The sequence below is a fragment of the Coturnix japonica genome, chromosome 1, assembly GCF_054131305.1.
Source record: "Coturnix japonica strain WE chromosome 1, WE-NBRP24, whole genome shotgun sequence".
In the NCBI taxonomy this organism is placed as follows: Eukaryota; Metazoa; Chordata; class Aves; order Galliformes; family Phasianidae; genus Coturnix; species Coturnix japonica.
Window position 1 is genome coordinate 76730471 of NC_140663.1, and position 20081 is coordinate 76750551.

A 20081-nucleotide genomic window follows, 5' to 3' on the forward strand; every position below is an offset into this window, starting at 1 on the left:
GAGCACAAGAGGAGAAGGCACTCATGCCAGGGAGCTGGTGGAAAAGGACCGGCACTATATTTAGGCACATTTGTGGGGACACCTGCCCTAGAGGTGTCCTCTCCTGCCACAATCTTTACCTTGATCACTTAGGCTGCTCTCAATTCTGCGTGCACACTATGGGCTCATGGATTCCTCTGAGGGGACAGTGTACAATCAGCTTAGAATCACAGAATCATAGGATATCCCTAGGTGGAAGGAACCCACAAGGATCATCAAGTTTATCTCCTGGCTCCACACCACCACCTCAAATCCAAACCCTAAGTATGAGAACATTGTCCAAACATTCTTTGAACTCTTGAAGCTTGTGGCTGCAGCTCTATGGAGCCTATTCCATTGCCTGACCACCCTCTGGTGAAGAACACCTTCCTAACACCCAATCTGACCCTCCTCCTCAAACACGCCCTCCATAGCCTTTCCCATCTTCATAGCCCTGGTTTTGAAACTTTCTCATAACTTTCTGTCCTTCTTACACTGTAGCACCCAGATGTGCACCCAGTGCAGAAGGTGAGCACAGAGCAGGGCAGAACAACAGTGCAGTTACAACATCATCCACAATCCTGGCATGTCTTTGAGCCCTGTATCCAAGTCATTGATGAAAACATCAGAGAGAACAGGCCATAAAACGGAGCTCTATAGAACCTCACTAATGACTGGCCACCAGCCTGATGCAAACCATTTACTGTAAACCTCTGAGCCCAAGCCAGCAGCCAATTTTTTATCCATTGTACTTTTTTTTTTTTTTTTTTTCCTAGTTCTTTGATGGATATTTTGTCCAGAAAGATACTATGATACTGCTTGAAACAGTACTGAAAGCTTTGCTTTCCGTCCAAAAAGATCACACCCACTGGCATCCTTTGGTCAACTACATGGGTAACCTTGTCATAAAAAGAGATTGATTAAGTTCATTAAACAGGATTTTTCCCTTGTGGATCTGTGTTGGCTGTGACTACAGCCTGCACTGTTTTTTAGCTGTTTTTCAAAAACTCCCAGAATAAATGTCCCCAGAAAATTGCCAGGCACCAAAGTGAGACTGGCAGGCCTGGAGTTACCATGGTCTTTTTTCTTGCCCTTCTTGAAAATTGGAACATTTGCCAGCTTCCACTTGGCAGGGAACTTTACAGACCCCACAACCATCATAAAATAATCAAGAGAGGTCTCAGAATTACATCAGCCAGCTCTTCAAGTACTGTGGGACAAAACTCGTTGGGATCCATTGTCTTGTACACATCTAGCTGGAGCAGCAAATCCCACACAATTTTGGGGTTGGCTGGGAGTTTACTGTTACCATAGTCGTGGTCCTCCAACTCAGGGCACTGGGGATCCCAGATTCACAGTGCTACAAAATAAGCAGCTCTGGTCCATTGTCCACTGAAATTGTAGTGTCACATTGACCCAGTTACCACCTTTCTCCCTCATCTGACCCAGTCACTTCCTTCCACCCCTGCTCTGTTCCCAGCTCTACCCTAGCAGTGCATCTGTGTGGGATACATTTCACAGGACTCCTCTTCAGAAAGTTAAGTAATTCTCAGATGCGGAAAGGTGTGGGTGGGAAACAGAACATATCTCAAGTGAAAGTAGAAATGGGATGTGAGAAAGAAAAACTACAAAATACAACAACAACAAAAGAAACCCCACACATCATAAAACAAAGAACAGAGCAGAGACAGCGTGCCTTCTGTGAAGTCCTAGGACAGCCAGTTAACAAAAGCTAGAAAGTAAACTTAGTTATTATCTTTGTTGCAGCATCCGCCTCTAATGCTTAGGTATTCTTTGTGTGTAGGAAGGCATCATTCCAGAGCTAATAAGGTTCTAGCCAGAAATCCTCAGCACAGGACAAGGCAATGATGTGCCTGCCTTGCAAGAGTTCTCAAGGTACTGTCTGATTTAACATTCCTAAAACTATTCTAGGAAAAGGAGCCTTTCAGCCTCCTTAGGTCACCTTTACTGGACTGGAACACATTCCACTCTTGCTAACACAAACCATTGAAGGGAGGCCATTGAAGGGAAACAGAGACATGACCACTCAGTCCAAATGCATCTGGGAACTGGCAGGTGGCAAAGGAAGTACGAAGCACTTCCTCAGCTTGATGTGTTCATAGCACAGAAGCACCCTATCTCACTCCTAAAGAGTAACGCTGATCTGAGAACCTGTGCAGGTATTGCATTACCAAAGTCCCATATAGGCCTAATACTTTCAATTAACTTTTTTTTTTTTTAAATAAAATATCAGGAAAGTCTTATGCATTTCATAAATAACAAAAGTTTGTATTTAGTTCAGACTCCTAAGAGAAAAGCCCTCTTTTGTTATGGCTAAGCACTGCCCAGTCACGCTACCAGAGTTGCAGGCAGCACACCATCAGCACACCAGTGATTTTTTAGTCAAACTAAAGCAGAGCAATATTTGCTCTCACAAAGCAAAATGCAGCAAACCTCAAATTCCTCAGTTTTCAGAGTACATAAGCGCTTCCATTATTTTTTTAACATTTTCCTCTTTTAGTATTTTTAAGTACAACAAACAGTATTTTTTTAGCTACTTCCCAACAACACTGAGACTGGAAACGTGCTTTGTAAGTGATGGCTGAGATTCCTGTTTAATCACAAGTTTTGCAGGACATCAAATAAATCAAATATAAAATATACCAGACTTAGCAACAAAGCACGGTTTTAAGAAAAAAAGAAACAGCAAACCTGTGACCCTATTGAAACACAGCACATTTCCTGTAAGATCAAGAGAGATCTTTCAGCTTTTTCCAGTCCAGTGTTTGGGATTTTGTAATGCAAGATAAGCCTGACATAAAGACATGGCAGCACCAAAGCAGGGGGATGCCAACATAGCTGAAGGGAAATCAGACTGGACAAAGATGACCTGGCAGAAGAGCAGCTGGCACTTAGGAGAACTTGACTAGACATGACCCTTGACACACAGCCACCAAATCATTTTCTGTTTTTAAGCTTTATTTCAAACTCATGTTTATCACATCAGCAACTTGTTACTGTATTGGCCTGCATCTTTAAGGCTGCTGTACTGTTTACAGACAGAGCATGAACATTACCGGTAGCAGCGCTCAGTTCCAGAGCTGTTGGTGTGAACCACAGGCTACAGGACTTCTGCTGACAACACTTTACCAGTGGTAAAACACTGCTTGTGCCAAGACTTACTTTCCAAGACAGGGTAGTATACACAGTGGCCTGCTGCCTTCTTCCTCATTATTCCAGGGTATTGGTATGTGTGTGGCTGATGCTTTTCACAGTAATCTAGATCTATCAATGCACTGAGAAGTTTAGAAAAGGCAGTATGGCTACACACATGCTTGAAGTTAAAGACAAGCACAAGTGCCTGTTGGTCAAAGCCAGCAGGCTTGGCTCGGTCTGAGCTGCATATCTGAACAGCATTGATTTCAGTCTTACGTACTGAAATCAATGCGTCTGCTTGCAGATTTCAGCCAAAATCAATGGGGTTCAGTCTTAAGCAAGAGCAAGACATCTAAATACTTTTCAGGATCTTAGCTTAGCTGGTGCGTATTTTCAAGGAAGGCTGGAAAAATTGGGTCTGAGTTAGAGAGAATCGATGAAAGCGTCTTCCAAGATACAAGGAGAAGGACAAGCACTGTCTAATGCACCGTCTAACATGCTCTTGTTTTATCAGATACAATATTCTAACAGATTTCGTCTCAGAGAACAGGACACATGCTGCCTTACATTAGCTTTAAATTATTTTAAAAGAATAAAGAGTTTACATGAAGAATCAAATTCTCCAGACCTTGTTAGAGCCAGACAAACCACCATGCTGCAGAATGTGGTCCTAAATAGATCAGTCCAAGTTGTGGAGAACAGAGAAGAAGGCAGTTTCAGAACAGAAATGGTGCTTTTTGTGAGAAACCAAGAATGAGAACAACTCAAGGGAAGGCAGAGCAAGAGAGGCATGCTGCCATCTGAAGAATTATGTAATTCCTTCCAAGGAAAACATGCTTTGGTATCTTAGGAGACACAATGAGTAGTATATTTCATACTAGCAAAATTTCAGGAATTTGGAGAAAGCTCTCACAGTAACTTTGCAAAGTAAAGAACGAGTACAGTTTATCAAATATCGTCCTTGAAAAGAAGAGAACTTGCCAATTGAATCTGGTCCAGCTGATAATGTTGATACAATTCTTTTAATATGAGTTGGAAGCTCTGTACTCTTGACCAAAGGAAACTGAGAGAAGACCAGAAGCACTGTGCTAACAGTGAAGTGTGAGCAGGAGGAAGCGAAATCACAGATGAAGAAAGAGAACAAAAGAACAGAAGCAAATAAATCCCCAACAAATTAATAAAGCCCAAGCCTTTTATACAACATGTGGCCCCAGAACCGAAGTCCTGGCTTTCTGTGATTGTTTGAGGTTTCATAAAAGGTTTTGCTTCAGCTAGCATACACAAATTGTACAAGATCCTTCCAAGTCTGAAGTTGCTTAAGACTCCAGGTTTGGCTTCAAACCAATCTTGTAAGTGAACAAGCTTTGACTCAGAAATGGATATATTCATCAGCAAAATCACTGCCATAACAACAGAAGTCATCCAAAATTAAGTGCTTCCATCTTAAACTGAGATCTAACAGATGTCATGGTTAAATCCACTGATTTCTGCCCAGGCTAGCTCACAGTATTTTTCCTCCTCATTCCTTCCTTCTATTTTCATATGGAAGACAACCTTGCAAAGCATCCGTAATGGCCTTTTGTGGGTCTCGCCTTGATAGCCCTTAGCCAGAATACTGTAACATGGAAGGCAAGCAACCAGTATCCTCTCTGCCACTGTGGCTAAGCCTCTCCCCCTTAGAGTAATGTGATTTTGCTCTGCAATTGCCTGTTTGCATGCTCTCTCAAAGTCCTGGTCCAGTAGCCCATTGATACTGGTGAAATCATGATTTTGCAAGGAAAATTCCTTTCTTAGCTTGTTTATCTCATGTTCACATAATCAGACTGAATACGGCACACATGAAAGTACAAGATGGCCTTGCAAAGACTCCTAACTACCATAACAGACACAGCTCTTTTTCTGATCTCACCTGGTTGGAACTTTTTGGAGCCTATAACAGCTGAGTGCTTTTGGCTCATTCAGCAACAACTGTATAGCTGAGGCAAGCAACATAGGGCTTAACAAATGCTATTGCTATGGCTTTTCTGCTAGGAATTGACTCTTGACAGTAAGCTTAATTCTAGATCAGCACTCAGATGGCAATTAAATTGTAACAGTTCTGCAACTGTTACAACTCTGTTAAACTGAATTTTTCTCTTGGTCCCTTGGCTACTACAGACAGGATGCAGTAGAGGGACTTCACCTATTTAGGCATGAGATAAGCCCACATCTGCATTGCTTGTTCTGCACCACGGAAATGCAGAACCAGTGTCTCCACGCAGCCTCTGTGCTCTGCCTGAACAACACTGCATGCCATGAGCATCTACACAGTGCACAAACTTTGATCTGACTCCTTGCAAGCCGTCTGAGACACCCATTCCACCCTCTATCCCCTCTACCATACTAATTGACAAGTTTTATGTTTCTGTTGCCCTCTTCTTTTCCATTTTAATAACAAATATATAAAAAAGAGGTTTTGTTACTTAGATACATTAGCTGTATTATACACTTTATACGTGGCTCAAGACAATTCCTCTTCACACAGGGCAGCCCTGGTAAGCCAAAGGGTTGGATACCCATAGTTTAGAGAACCATGCTCCACCAGATGGTTCATGCTGAACTTTGTAACCTAAATACTTGAGCAAGGCAAAAAGATTTCAGTCATGTAAGGCACTGTTTCACAGAAAATAATAAAATAAAATAAATGAGGTAAAGGAACTGATTTAGAAAATAAAACTCTACAATGTCAAGGAGTCCTGGAGAATAAGCATTAACACCAGCAATGAAAATTGTTGAGAATCTTGAAAGATCCTCTCATAGACCACTGTGAACAGTTTAATTGTGAACAGTCCCCATGGAAAAACTGTCCAGCAGCTGAATTACTAGCCAGGGGCCTGAGAGGATCTAGTGCAGTTCCCTACTTTGTCATCCACTCTCCTTGAGAGCTGAGTAGACAGAACAAGGCTAGAGATCACACTGCAAGCTTTGAGCAGGCAGCTACTGCTGAAAAACCATCAGAGATGCTATTCCATATTTTCAAAGGAATACTGTCATTATGACCAGACTGCTAATTAATCAAGATGCATTCTTCAGTTAATATGGCTTGCCTGATGCCAGGACAGCTTGGTTAACTTGACCAAGACTGTACTTTTTTTTGTACATAATTTAGATGTATGAAACATGCCGCGCATCTCTTAGCATCTCATTTTTTTTAAAAAACAAGTATAGTAGCCATCAGTGGCATCGTATGCAGTTAAATTCAGTGAAAACACTGAGGCTTTAAAATGCTATGATGAGAAAGGGAGATGCCTCTAAAGACAACAGATCAGATGAATCATAGTGTGAAACTACTGGCTCCATCTCTGGCATTTTGTGCTTGCTACAGTACCAGTGCCAAGAGCAGTGTGTCCAGCTCTTCAGGGCTCTGATGCCCCACAGGTCTTCCTGATCTCACACAGCAGCTTCCCAGTCAGCACAGGCATCACAACACACCAAACAATGCTAGGTTCCCCACTCAGGGGACTTCTGACACATCAGAAGCTGGGAATGGTGGCATGGAACAACACATCCAAGCAGCAAAACACACCTGACCCACTTCAATCTTCACTGCTAGTGCAACTACAGCACACAGACATTACCGATGAGATAGCTGTAAACAGATTATAGACACCAAACCAAGGAGCTGCAAGGCATACCCCCGCAACTAGATCTACCAGCTGTATACTAGAATATGACATGTAATTTTCGTTTAGGAAGTGTGCACACTTTGATCCACTTATATTGTGATGTTATTACCAAGTAATTTCATTTTACAGAGGAGACTCCTTATGGTATAAGAATCTATTTCAGACTCACTCCAAAAGCACTAGTAAATCATTAGTATTTTCTTCTGTTCTTCTATGCCAGTTTACCTTGCATCTCTCAGTCAGGAAAGTAAAGAGTTGCTCAGGTTGGCACACGGATGCTTTGGTCAAGCACACATTGCTTTTATTCAGAAGAGGCAAAGAAGTCTGTTCATTGGGGAAAGATGCCTTTTTTCTTCTTCAGGGATTTGTTCAAATAGTGGTATGGTGCTAGACAAGGTGGTGCAGCTGCAAAGCATAACCAACCAAAGAACGCTGAAATTCAGTCAAAGCTCCTGGGAACCATGCACAGTGACAGTCCATACCTAAATGAGCAGAACAGAGGGCTTTAGAGAGCAGCAAGGGTATGGAGAGAGAAGGAGAGCAGGGAAAGTGAAACATTGTAAGTACAAACCCACTTTGCAAGAAAGAAAGATAGGATTTAAGAGATTTAATGGAGATCTTTCCCCTGTACTACATCAGCCTGCATTTTTGCACAGTTATGGCTGTTATGGGATGCAATCGCTTAGTTACAATTGCTTACTAGCACTGATATAGTGGAACAAACCCAGCTTCTGTCACCTTTACCCATCTCAGAAGGAAGCAGATTCTTGTGAAAACTTATAACAGTCTATACAGTGTTAGCATTCACTGAGTCCCTTAGTGAGAGAGGTTGTTGAAAATTCAATCATCTCACATTTTCAACTGCAGCAAACCTTTTTCTCTAACCAATACTAAGTTTTTTTGTGATGACAGAACAGCTTCAGCAAAACAAGCTCTGCATGCCAGAAGACAGACCAGCCTTCTAAATATAAAATCTGAAGGAAAAATCTTACTTCAAAGAAGGCAGAAAAGGGACCACAAGCTGGTTCACCTACATTCTGAGTAAGCTTAACCACTGCTGTATGGTGCACAGTTTGAAACAGATCGTTATGAGCTGGGAATATCTGCTCACTGGGGTCCTGCAGGTGAGAGATGCCTGAGAGCCCTGCTGGGTTTTAAGGCTGGAGCCAACTGAAACCAAACAGCTGAGTTAGTGCTCAGCAACATAAATTAGTCAGGATTTTCTAGGAAGACTTACACACACATTGAGTTCATACACCTCTGAGCAAAACAGCTGCTGGGTGTGGGTTGAAAGGAGCTGCAGAAGAATCTAATAGGGCACTCCAGCTTCTTTGTCAAACTGAATATGAAAAACACAGTGCAATGGTACATGCATCCCCTGTGGTAGCCAACATGAAACAGATCAGACACTTGCCCCCACTGCCCTGGTACTACTCATTTGAAGACTCTCACTCTGGAAAGTCCTAGGCCAGACACTGAAGGTCAAGGCTGGATGTAACTTGAAGACGTTGCCATAAAGCTGCTTGATACAGCAGCCAAGAAAATGTGAACCCTTTTTAGCTCCATGTTCTCAAAACTTGTCTCCATAGATAGCTAGTGACACATGGAATAGTCACTGTTCTACTTAGTAGAGCTTTTTACAAGCTACAGAGCTGAGAAAAACTCTTGAGTACAGAGTACTTCGAAATAACATCTACCTGCTGGAAGTGGCATTGGCTTTGGGCAAATGCAAATAAACTGAGTCAAAATGCTCCAAAGCTAATGACTCGACATTAAATCGTTTTGTACAGAGAAGACTTCTAGTCTTTTGTAATGGAATGTTTTTCCACTTTTAAACCATGGAAGGTTTCAAAGAAGTAACTTGATAGTAATCGTAATAAAGACATGAGAACACAGTAAAGGCACTGCATTTTTTATAAGGCCAGTCTATAAAGATATTTATAACAGTCAGCACCCTTATAACCTCCAAAATACAGCCCACAAACAACCATGAAATGAATATGCTTGGACGACTGCTTAGCTTAATCCAGTACAAGTCACAATCAATGGAGGGACGTCAGGGATGCTGGACTGAGTCCAGAAGTCAGCAAATGAAAGCACAGTGCAGGACGGTGATCCGAGCAGCCTTCATACAGCAGGCTACGTATGTTAGACACTGGCTAATCTTCCAAAGGAATCCTCTACTTAAAATCCTCACCAGAGCAGAAACTGCCTCATTTTTGAGCTACTGAAGACATTTCTCAACACCAAAGTCAAGGACCCAAAGCCACAGCCAACGCTTTCCATGAAGCTTAGTGGGTTTACAGCAAGTCTAGACTAGTACAGTATCATTCCCTGCTTTGCAAATGCTACTAAATTGTTTCCACTGTCTCACCACTGTTTCCAGTAAAGAGGGTTTAGCACAGACTAAAAGAAGCAAACAGGAAACCTTCAGTTGCTTAGCAGTACAACATAGAGTTTCTGCGCTCAGCTTGGGCAAATATATTAGATGTAAGAGTTATTCATCTTCTGAGATTGACTTAACCAGAGGCATTATCTTTCAATTATCTCCCTTTAACTTGATAAAAAATGCTAGTAATATATTTATCAGGCACAAAACAATGTGTTTGTCACTGCCTTTAATTATGTGCTTGTCAGAGAAAGCACAAGTAAAACATGAAGCAAATTATGATACACGGATGAAAAATACTCAGTCAATATCAAGCAATGCTCCTCCATATTCCCCTCAAGAAGGTGCTACTGGTAGTTAAATATTCTTATTGATGATAAGTATAGCAGAGCTCTAGTAAACCGGGAGAAATGTCTTTTTTAAAAATGGGTTGAGTTTTCTAGGTATAACACTATGCTGCATGTAAGGGGAGAGGAGGCTGCTTAAGATGTAGAATTCATTATAGAACCTGTGGTGTGCCCCTGCTGAGCAAATCAATGATCCTGAACAATTAAGAGGTGCTAAATGTAAACGCTCTTTTTTGACCATGGGAAAAAGATGTATGAGCTCTTCTTCAACATGAATTCATTATGAGAGAAAAGCTGTTGATTACCAGCAGCTGTGCATGATTGTAGACGTGTAAGAGAAGCCACAGCACCTTTTTCACCTTATGCAGCCACTGCCTGACTGGCTCTCAGATAAAAGCTGCGTGGAGGAGACCTTGCAGACTACTACCTACTCCTTTGGGAAGCACCAGAGGTACCCAGCATCCTTTATAATGCATCACTCACTGATGAGAAAACCAAGAGCTGTAACTCAATCAGGACCCACATAGTGATTTGCATGCAGACCACAGCTCCTGGTGCCATGCTACACACTGTGGCATCAACCAGCCATCAACTGCTTCTCACAGCACAAGTATCCCCAGCACACAGTCAAGGCAGCATGGGAGCAATCTAACAAATGAGAGAGAGAAGGTGAGGAAAACATTTCAGTCTTCACTTGAAACATGATGAAAGCACCCTCAGTGCAGAGCCTCCTCCTGAAACTGCCATCAGGCTCCAATCTTTGATCCCTGGCTTCAGCTTTGCACGATTCCTTCATCGGAACCAGCCTGACAATGCAGGGAAAAATGGAAAAGGATTTGTTTGCACTGTACGTGGGCTCCCTGCTCACCTGTTACATGATTCGGTGTTACATAAATGTCCCAAGGTGTCACGTTCCTTAGCTGGGCACTGACCCTTGCAATAATCCAGGTAATGCGACTCTGAGCTGCTGGTGGGACTATTTGTGAGTGTAACTGATGAGCAGGGTAACCACAGAGTGTGTACTTTCTATTTTTATGCATTTGCACACCACTAGATCATCATCTATGGACAGAAAAATCCAGACAGTTTCCATGATCCATTTCCAACCTGGCTAAGCATCAATGGGATCTCAGTATCATTAACCTCCACTTCCTTTTTTCTGATAACCAACATAAAGGGTGATCACATCACAGCTTCACCAGTTCACTTGTTTTGTACAAGTAAATCATGAGCTTGTGTAAAATTATGTGATTAAAAGCCCCAAGAAACCTGAGAAAACTAACACGGACTTCAAAGGGCTCTATAGTTGGCCCTTTTCCATCTATCCCTTTAAAACACTTCTGGCATTTTATGCCACATGCTGTATTCAATAAATCTGGTGCCATTTCCCTACAAACCTCAAAGCATTCCCAGTTATTATCACTCCAAGATAACAGAGGTAAATATTATTCTGCAGCTGATTTGACAGCTCCTGAAAGCCAGGGAAAAGGGTTTATCCAGTCAGTGTCACAGCTGTGACAGGAATCTCGATATTTCCTCCCTACAAAACAGCCTCCCAAGGCACATTTTTTCCATTTATACACTGGACTCACTTTGCAACTGACTGCAACAGGCAGTGAACATCAACTCTGTTTTTCCTGGCACAGCCTGAGGTGTTCCTCGTGTTGTCCTGTAACTCAGTACTGGAGCACATTGTCCAGTTCTGAGCAGGCCCATGGTAATGCCAACAGGCCACAGTTGATCCATCAGATAGGGCCTGTTGCTCAGATAGAAGCATTTTTAAGCATAACATTGCATCAATTCACACAAGAAACGAAATGCATTGTAGCTGCGAAAAGAGTTTAGAGCTGCTGTATTCACACAAGCAGCAGGAATAGTGCTTGCTTGGAGATCGCACACTCCCCAGATGGATTCCTGTTACCTGATGCTTGGCAATACTGCTACAGAAGACCTCACCCACTGGGAGCCATGTGAACTGCAGCAAGACAATAGGCTTAGAAACACTTCCCTCTTTTTTCTGATGCTGAACAAGTTCACTCACAACAGGAAGCTCACACCTTCTCCTCAGCATTCAAACAGCCCCTGTGGCCAACCAGCACAGAAGTCTTCTCACATCTTCAAACACTGTGGTGCCTCTGTGCTCATGGAAAAAAAAAAAAAAAAAAATCTGATATTTCACGAAACAAAACAACCTTTGGGCAACCAAATAAGAAAGTGTTTTGTTTTTTTAACAAACACCAAGAAATTAGAACAAACATAGATAAAAATGAAAGCTAACGGAACCTTTTATAAATCTGGTATCACAAAAAAGTCTGGTATCTCCCAACTGGTTTTAAAAGGGCTTGCATCAAAATTATTCCATATGCCTATTACAGGTGAATTTGTACTAAAAGAAATCCTACTGTGCAGTGATTTGCAACGTGATACAGTTCTTCTGAGACATGGGATCTAACTGATCTTGTAGATTACTTCCCAGAAAGGAGTAGCAAAAAGGGGACAGCAACTACTGAAGTAGGGGATCTCTTAGAGACGTTGTGATAAGGTATCTTGCAGCTTTTTCTATAGATGGCCTCCCTTGCACTTTCAAAGACAAATGATGCATAAAGCAATCCAACTGCTGTTAACTCTAGTCTAGTTTACAGAAAGGGTGGGATTTAGGAAAAGGCAGCACATGCGTGACCCAAAGGTTGCCTATCACTCCTGCATTTTAGTTTCTGATCCAGTTCCATATGGCATCCAGTGCAAACCTCTGGGAAAGCAGAGATATTCTGCAGAACATAAAGGACCCTTGGGATTAAACCGTACCAGAGCTTCTATCCTTTTGTCATCTGTTCAAAAGCTCTCCATCATGGAAACTACCTTTTAGTATTCTTGTCTTTCATTTATTTACTTATGCCCAGTATAATCCATGACTAATTCCTCCCAGGTCTGCAAAGAGCAACCAGAGTCCATTCAGGAAAACCTAACATACAGTCTCACTCGACAAATATGGCGGCACTGTATTAACTTGCAAAGATGACTTATTTCCAAGAAAGGGACATAGAACACTAATATTTGTTTCTTGAAACATAGCAAGAATAACATTTCAAAGTGCACAGAAGATAAAACATAAGATCAGTGTAAGCTCATATTAGCTCAACTGCTTAACCTCATTACACATTTCCACACAACAATGCCTTCTGAAATAACAAATCATATCTTTCTAATTTTCCCAGGTCCTAATAAAGCAAAGAAGCAAAGATGCATTAAGAGAAGCCTACTGCACAGATGTTAACAAACTTAACATTTTCCCAGTTTCATTAATACTGCATGACAAAACCTTGCTTACAACTGAACCTGACCTCACAGACCAGCAGATTAGTCATCAATGACATTTTGGCTATTTGATTTCGTTATCACACAGCCAGAGCAGATCACGCAGCAGGCAGAAGGACTTTCTTCTTATCGTATTTCTTCTTCTTAATCTAATCACCTACAGAGCAATTTACCTACTTATTTCAGATCAAAGTAGCTTTAGTAAACAAAGCTGACACCTTGCAAGGCAGCAGTTACAGATGACTTTCTTAAGTGGAGCAACATGGAATATGGAATAACTGAACTGCAAGTTTAGGTTTTAAAGATAGGGGAACTTTACCAGTGCCAGTGTCAAGGCAACCTTTTCAGCATGTGCTGGTGCACAGACACATGCTCTACACGCTGCCATCAGAAACATTCTCTTTTAGAACAAAAAGAAAAAAAGAATACAGAAAATGAGATCCTTAGAGAAATAACAAGCTCTGTTACCTTCTCAGAGTCAAAGGATGTTGACTTCAGCAGCAATAAATAGTCAACAAAGAAGATTTTTATACAGACATCCCATCATCAGGGATCTCCCATCTTGCAGTAGATTAGTCACCTGACAGTGAAAACCACTGAGATTCCCTCTTTCTCCCCTCTTGGGTGGCCAAGAAAACTTCATTAGAGGTTGACACTGAAGACAGAGAATATGTAGCCATCTGATATTTTCTTATTTTCACATGTTGGACTCTCACATTCCATATTTTGACACTCCCACATTTTGGAATTTAATCTACATTTGGAATCCACCTTCAGATACTACTTGCCAAAGAAGCCTGGCTTCACCCTAATCACACCAGGAAAGTCAGTGATGGAAAAGCCATGTTACAGGCATATAGCCTCTCAAAATTACACAAACTTCCAAAATACCTTGTCTAGCAGGGTCTCTCCGAGAGGAAGCTCAGGGAAAAGCAATTAGCCTTGCCTCAGGTACCATTACTGTCCAAAGTGATTATTAAATGTAGCTAACTGCTTAGACAGCCACTAATCCCTGTCACCTGCCCATGCATCCTATTTCATTTTTTCAGCACACTGCAAATAAATCTAACTAGTCAGTGACATCATTTCATTAAGCAAGAAAATTAGGGAAATAATTGGGTAAAAGATTTTGATTTATGCATCCATTTCCGACCTAGCAACGAATAACCGTTTTTATACCGTAACAACACAGAATGCTTTCAACAAACGAATCTAAATTTCTGCCAAGCCATACTTCTCATACTTTGGGCTTTTCTTTCATTATTATAGGTTAAAAAAAGGAAGAAAACATAAATTATAAAAGTGCGTGGGTGGGTGTGTATACACAAAGGAATAGTCACCCAGTTTGTTCTTTATTCATAATAAATCTCTGCATAAAGTGCTAGGTCAGAATGAATTTCAAGTTAAGAACTGAGCTCATAAAGCTGGAAGATTGTTAACAGTTGGCAAAATTACCCTTGGGTCACAGTGTTCGTGGCACCTGTACGCACATTTTCTCCCTTTTATCTTCTAATTTACTGTAAAAGAGTCAGCCTGCTCGATCATTTTATGATCACAAGGCGGCAGCTATAGAAGAAATGAAGAAACAAAGATGGTAGAAAAATTACTTTTAAAGAAATCAGTTACAGCTATAATTAGTACACAAACTAAAATTTAAACGAGGGAAGAGACTTGTAGTAATCAAGAGAGAATGGCAGGAGCCTGTCTTGGACAAAGAGGGATTCACTGAGCTTATGTATAATACAACTAATTGCATTTCAGGTCCACATGTCCCATCTCAACGAGGTCCAGCTTCACAGTGGTCAAATTGGTGCAACCTGATGTGATGTTCACTGGCTGCTGATGATTTAAATCCGATTCCTCTTATAGGGCAGAAGCGAGGATGCTGCGCAAGAAATTAAGCAGGCTCATGTCATTTGCCCAAGGAAAACCTCTTTCTTGCTGATTTTTGCATCTCAACTAGTTTAAGGGGAAGTCTGACCAATCTGCTGAATGCAGCACAGCCGCATCTGCCATTTATATACAGAAACTGTAGTAAATCTCACTGCTAGGCAATTAAAATGAAGCCACTGAGAATATATACATACCATCTATAATAAGCTCAGAAGCCCTTATTTCTGTCCCTAAGACTTATTAAATATTGGAGTTTTGCAGTCAATATTTATTGCCTTTCACTAGCTCCTGGTGAAACCAAGTTCTCTAAAAGCAAAAATAATGTTCCCTTCATTCTCCATTGGCTGTGAAAACTCAAGCACGCATTTGCCAGCAAATGAAACCTTTCTTCCTGCATGAGTCAGTGCAGCATGCAATCCTGCATTTTGTGACACACTCACAGCCCTGCAGTTCTCTCTTTAGATGAAGGTCACGTCATGGCTGTCCATAAATCTCTGATTCTGACAGTCTCAGTCACCATAGGGTCAAATATCAGTTCATACCCTACTGACTGAGTGGGAAGCATGTAATATTCCTCCCTCTCTCTCTCATGAGAGTCCATTTGGAGAGTCACAAGGAAGCAGAATGTGTAAATATTTATACTATTTATTAAAATTATAGTGCACACAGGACTCAGAATGCATCCTATAAGGCAGTCTGAAAAATACAATGCTCAAAGATCACTCTCCATAGAAGAACAGCTCATAGTCTCATAGTCTCATGCGGGTTGGAAGGGACCTTAGAGATCATCGAGTCCAACCCCCTGGAATTCAAGCCTCTGTGTAGCAGAGCGGCACTTCTACCACTTGCGCCACAGGGGGGATTCATTACACCCCATACCTGCTCAGCCAGAAGCTGCTGAAGAAGCCAGTCAGATCCTAGCTTTATTGATGACATTTACTATGTAGTAAAGTTGGATTGTTTCACGCTCAGGGGGATGTACCATGCCTTGAAGATTAACTGCCCCCACAGTCATATCTAGGACCTCTTGACAATGTTCTGATTCATCCTAACTTGGCTAATACACAGGGTAGGCAGCCAGTTCAGTTTCACAATTGTACCTTCCTGCAAAATGAAATGGAAAGCACTTCATGTGTTAGTTCCTAAGTTCCAAAGCAAAACAAAAAACAGAACAAAAACAATGGAAGTGAAATATACACTTTGTGCAAGACTCCCAGTCTGGTGCAAAAACTATAGCCCATGGGAAGCTAGAAGCAGGACAAAACATGCTTTCTCTAGGTTTGAATTTGGGAGAATTATATGTTGGAGTTATATACATTGGAATGCATAAGAGCATCTGATTATAGGGCACTGAGAATGTGCTGCAAGATTTGATTTACTAGAGAGGAAGGTGGTCAGAGTTCCATTACTGAGGCAGGAAGATGGAAGTCCACAGACCCCCTACACAGAGCTCTGTTCTATGTGCCTCCCATTCTTTGCTCTCACTCAGATTTATGTAACCTGTTTTTCCCCTGTTTCTCCTCCAAGAGCTGAATCATTACTGAATATCCCAAGTTAGAAGGGGTCCACAAGAATTGAGTCCAACTCCTGGCTCCACACAGGACCACCAAAAAATAAAAAAATAAAAAAAAAACAAAAAAAAACAGATCATGCGTCTGAGAACATTATCCATGCATTTCTTGAATACTGACAGTTCAGGGCTGTGCCCACCACCCTGGGGTGCAGAACCCATCCCCAACCCTCAGCTGTCCCTCCCCTGGCACAGCTCCATGCCATTCCCTCAGGCCCTGTCACTGTCACACAGCGGAGCTCAGCACTACCCCTCCAGTCCCTGTGAGGAGCTGCAGCCACCACGAGGCCTCCCCTCAGTTCCTCTGCTCTGTGCTGAGTGCACCACGGGACCTCAGCTGCTCCTCGTGCCCTTTGCCCTTCAGAGCCTTCACCCTCTTCACAGCCCTCCTCTGGACACTCTCTAATGGCTTTGCATGCTTTTATTACTGTGGCACACAAAACTACAAAGCCTCACCTCTAGATGAGGCTGCATCAGTGCAGGGGGACAATCATTTCCCTTGACTAGTTAGCAATGCCCAGGATATGGCCAGCCTTCTTGGACTGTTGTGTTCTATCTGGAACGCAGATGCCTTTACTCTCACTTTTTTGCCAGATAGCCAGAGACTATTTGTGTTTTCAAGCCATCACCTGCAGTGATTTTACAGAAAGAACAAGTATTATCCAGCACTACTCAATACCATTAATTACATGTACTACAAATCCTGTTCTCAGGCTCATTCGCCTCCTCCCAGGCTCAAAGAGGAGCCTGACTCACACTTCACCACCAATTCCCACTCTTTCACCACTGAGTTAAGATTTGATGGATTTAAGGATACCACCTGCAGGACAGCCTTTCAAGCCTGTTGGCATACCAACAATTGTTGATTTTACTGGTGCCTCAAGCAACATAGCAGAGAGTACCTCCAGTGCTTTTCAGCAGGAGTGCAGTACCCAGAGCAGCAGTTATCACGCTGCCTTGCTCTTCTCTAGGAGCCTGCTCTGTGGATGGAAGATAATGAAATACCACAAGAAGAGGCTGAAGAGGTTTATCTCCATCAGGCAGCTGATGGACCAGAGTCACCTGCAAATCCTGCCACGCTTTGTCCTGTAAGGCGTCTGTGCTGCTCTGTGAGTTCCAACTGTCACAGCTATTAGTGGTCCTGTACTGCAAACTGCTTCACAGTCACCACAACTTTTCACAAGCCTCTACCGTCCTTTTCATTCATTTCATTCCCTTTTGTTCTTTGTCCTTTTCTGTTACTATGATATGGGACTTTGAGGAGGTTCCATGACTCGATTTGAGATGGCATTGCACTGGGGGACCACATAAGCAATGGAAAAATAAGCAAAACTACCCAGCAAACTTAAACAACATCCTCACAAATATATTCCTCTTGGCCAATAGGATTTATATTCTTGCATTAGTATGATTTAATCACCAGAAAATAACAGCAGTACGCATTTCAACTTACCCTGCAGAATAAACAGAATGTCTAAGTATGATCCAAACTGGCAACGTGAGAAACCTTTGCTAGATGCACAAGAATGAGAAACTGAATTCATCACCTCAAAACAAAACATGTGGAACACAAGAAGAGCCTTTAAACAAGCATGGCCATATTGTATTTTGTTATAAATTTGCTGGAATAAAAAAAATAGGACCACAGCTTGAAAACTCAAGCAGATGGATTATCTTGTCTGACAAGTAAACAAGTCTGTGGATGAATAATTAAAGAGTAATTTTCCAGCACCCTAAGGCATATATTTTTATTTTAATTAAATTCACATTATTATCTGCAATTGCTACACCAATGGTAGTTCTTAATTCTTCAATCTCCTATGACAGATTTTCAGTAGATATTCTGAATTTCTTAATTGCCTTTCCTAACAACATGCACTTGATACTGTGCTTATACACAGAAAACATCCTGCAGCCCTGATGGTTGCCTACAAAAAGTGAGGGCTCTATCTCTAGTGTCAGTGTAGCTCCTATTCCAGACCATTCCTTTCCCTGGATTTTATGTCCAAGGGACAGGGGGATTAAGACTTACCACCTTGAACTGCCAATAGACATAGGCTTTGTGTTTAAGTACTGTACTGAGGGCTAAGAATATAACTTCCCACTTAAGGTCAGGTAATAAGGCAAAGAGAAAGATGAGGAAAAATAAAAGAGGAAAAAAAGGCAGATAGCAAAAGCTAATCAAGTAGCAACAAGAAAAATCAACTGCTTGGCTTATTGTTTTCTTGCATTTGCTCTGCATTCCAGACTGCACGTTCTGCAATGCATACACTTTGTTTATTGATTGCTTACCACTGTTAAATGCAAGGTTTCATTTTCATGTCTTGTCTAGCCCAATATTTACAATAAAAGGCACTATCAAATAGTCACTGGGAAATCAAATCACTCCAGATGAGAAGAGGAATTCTTTAGAGAGAAAATCATAAATGTAAAGAGATAAATAAGTCTAGATTCAGAGCAATTAACACTGCATGTCACCATATAAACAATACTATTTACACATTTTATACAAGAAGTGGAAAGCAGAGAGAAAATCTTTATAAATTCCTTAGAAAAACACATAGCCAATCCTCATTCCTGATGTAATACGCAAACAACACTCATGGCCACAAGCACGTATTAGTCATAAAGTAAACATAAGCTGTGGTATATCTGACCTCTTAGCATTATCTTCAAAAGAAAAAAAAAAAAAAAAAGAAACTTCTAAAATTTAAGTAAGGAAATGAAAGTTACTTATTGCCCTGAAATATGATACATAGACACTTCTGGGAATGCCATGAGGCACCTCTGCGCATCCTTAGGCATCTAACTGGGCTTTAAAATGTCATACCTTTCACTTAAATGAAGCAAGTTCTGTAATCAGGTTACTGGAAATGTGAAATTGCAAATGCATCAGTCTCTTTGTTCCCTTTTTATCCCAACAGAGGCCTGTTAAGATTTGCTCTCAATAAATCATTTTTATTTTATGAAATGCAGACTCTCTCTGTAATGCATCACAGCATCAGCAGCCGATTGCTAGGTGAAGATTAACTGTTGAGCTCTTGTCTAGATTGCTGAAGTAAACTAGACAGATGCCTTCATACCAACTGTAAGAGCTCATCAAATGAAAATTGCACAAGATTATTCCTCTTCAGTGTTCTTTGTCAGGTAAACCTTTGCCCTCTCCCTTCAAATTTTCCTCCCTTTGACACAGGTGGCATCCACTTTCCTCACAAAATACTCATTTCTGTTCATCTCTACTCCATTCTTCCATATTGTTATTTGTCATGTTCAGTCTGCCCAGAGAAACTCTTTGAGTGTGATTCTGTTTGTTTTTTGAGTTATTAAAATGTACAATTGGAAACATTACCAGGCAGACAGCCTGACTCTGTGACTGATAACCGACTTCCCTTCACCCTCTCCTTCCTTGCACTTCTCTATCACGAATCTTGTTTCCACTTTGAAAAGCACAGTGACCTGTGAAGTGCAGTTCTCTGAGTGACTTTGGCACAAGTGTTAAAACAACTGTAGCAACTTCCAGAACATAGACAAAAATGTATATACATGTAACACATTGTCTATATGCCAGAAAGCGGGAGGAGGGGAAGGGGCTGGTTGCCAATCCGACTTTCACATTCAGAAAACAAACTGAAAATACATCTTTTTCACTCTATGTCTATCAGTCTGCAAGTAGAATAAAGCAGTGCAACCAGAAAGATGAGTGAAGACCATTATTTCAGCAATTTTGG

The 20081-nt window shown here is 41.4% G+C and overlaps 1 long non-coding RNA gene across 1 annotated transcript in view; it reads right to left on the reverse strand.

Annotated features, from left to right (window-relative positions):
* LOC107320504 (uncharacterized) overlaps nucleotides 1–20081 on the reverse strand; it is a 123638-nt gene that overhangs the window by 8599 nt on the left and 94958 nt on the right. The window lies entirely within an intron of this gene.